This window comes from Vombatus ursinus, unplaced genomic scaffold (genome assembly GCF_900497805.2).
Source record: "Vombatus ursinus unplaced genomic scaffold, bare-nosed wombat genome assembly UNPS02014818.1, whole genome shotgun sequence".
NCBI classification, from domain to species: domain Eukaryota; kingdom Metazoa; phylum Chordata; class Mammalia; order Diprotodontia; family Vombatidae; genus Vombatus; species Vombatus ursinus.
In genome coordinates, this window is record NW_020954596.1 from 6862144 (window position 1) to 6864319 (window position 2176).

A 2176-nucleotide genomic window follows, 5' to 3' on the forward strand; every position below is an offset into this window, starting at 1 on the left:
CCCCCCCCCCCCCGCCTTCTCTTATTCCCTTCCCCTTCAATTTTCCTGTAGGGCAGGATGGACTTCTGTATCCCATTTCCTGTATTTCTTATTTCCCAGTAATGCAGTCAATTCTTAAGGAAATTAATTCAGGCTATTCACTGGAAAGGCAAATACTGAAGCTGAAGCTTAAATACTTTGGCCACTTAATGAGAAGATGGGATTCACTGGAAAAGACTGATGTTGGGAAAGATTGAAGGCAAAAGGAGAAGAGGATGGTAGAGAATGAGATGGACAGACAGTATCATGGAAACAATGAACATGAATTCGGACAGACTTTGGGAGATAGTGGAAGACAGAAAAGTCTGGCGTGCTATGGTCATGGGATCACAAAAACTCAGACTGAGTGATTGAATAACAACACCACACATGATAGGGTACATTTGCCCTGTGTGAGTAACACAGGGAGTCTTTCCCATTTTAGCTATTTTTATATTGTCCGGTGATGCTCCGGGAAGGCTACTGCGGGGCATTTGTGGTCTGTTTGCCTCTCCATGTGTCTCATGCATTTCTCCTGTGCTTGGTATGTGATCTGGATCAGGAGGTCAACTTACTGGAAGGAAAAATGTGTGACTAGGCTGCATATCTTTAAAAGTGATTTGAGACTCCACCCTATCCCTCTAAGGTTGTGTTTAAGAGTTCCAGGTGTTCTAAGAGCTCTAAACTTGGAAGCTTAGAATTTCAAGGACGGAAGGCACCTTCCCAGGGCATTTAGTCTAATCTCCCACCCAATGAAAGAATCTTCTCTTTGGCCTTCTTGGTTAGTGGACATTTCTCATTGTCAAGAAGTCATTCCTTCTGGGCTTTCTGTCTTTAACTCAAAGGGGTGAGCCTAATAGTGGGATTTCATGTGCTAAGGGGGCACATAGGGAAGATAGTTGAGGGGTATGATGTGTCTCCCCTTTTTTTCAGTGTCCCTTCAATTACACTTGCTAGATGGCCACATATTTTGCCTGTGGACAAGTCCAACCCTGGGAGTGGGTTGTTTAGAAGTTTCCTCAAAAAAGAGTTAATATGCCATTAATGAGAATCAGGAATTTTCTGGGCAGAAAGGAATTCCCTTCATTCAATCAGAGCAACATATATTCTAGGAAGAATTGCTTTCCTCCTTTGATGGGTCTGTGATCTCATCATGGAAGTCTGAAGGTCTTCTCATTCTTTGACTATTTTGTGGGCACAGCCCATTAGCTGTCTATCTGTTTTCTCTCACTTGATCCATCTATCCACCCATCCATCTATCCCTTCATCTATCCATCGATCCCTTCACGAACACTTATTACTATGTGTCAGGCACTGTTGTTGTTGTACGTCCTTTGTTCTTGAAGAGGACCAATGACATCATGAAGGTGATGTCTTGACTTATGAGTGAATTGGATTTGAGCGAGCCTTAACTTTCTCCTCCAGAGTCATCAGAGTCCAGTGGCAAGACATAAGTCAAGATGACTGGCAATGGCCCAGTGCTATAGTCAATACTTGAGAGAGTCTCTGCCTTCAAGGAGCTTATAATCAAATGCAGGAGACAATATGTACATATGTAGGGTGTCCCAAAAATCTTAGTGCAGTTTTAAGCGACTAAAAATTTAAACCACACTAAGACTTTTGGGACCCACTGTGTAACTATGTACAAAATATATGCAAAACAAATACAAGGTCATTTTGAAAGGTAGCATTTGAAGAGGGTAGGGGAGGATTGGGAAGCACATCATGTAGAAGGTACTACTTGAGCTGAATTGTGAAGGAAACCAGAGATTCCAAAGGAGAGAGGTTAGGAGAGTATGCAAAGGTGTGGAGACTTTTCCCTTTTATAAAAAAAAAAAAAGGCGGGGAGTCTCTTAGATGAACTCTCACATTAGATGTAGTTGTAAACAAAATTGTGACCCTGGTAAAGTCATTTAACCCTGTTTGCCTCAGTTTCCTCATCTGTAAAATGAGCTGGAGAAAGAAATGGCAAACCATTCTAGTATCTTTGCCAAAAAATATACCAAATGTGGTCACAAAGAGTCAGAGGTGACTGAAAGGCTCAACAACATCAACAACAAACAAAAGTTGTTGGAAAAGATTTGATTTGAATTGCATTTGTCCGGACAAAACCCATGAGAGTGCTGTCAATTACGTTGGATCGGGAGCCAGAGGTTCT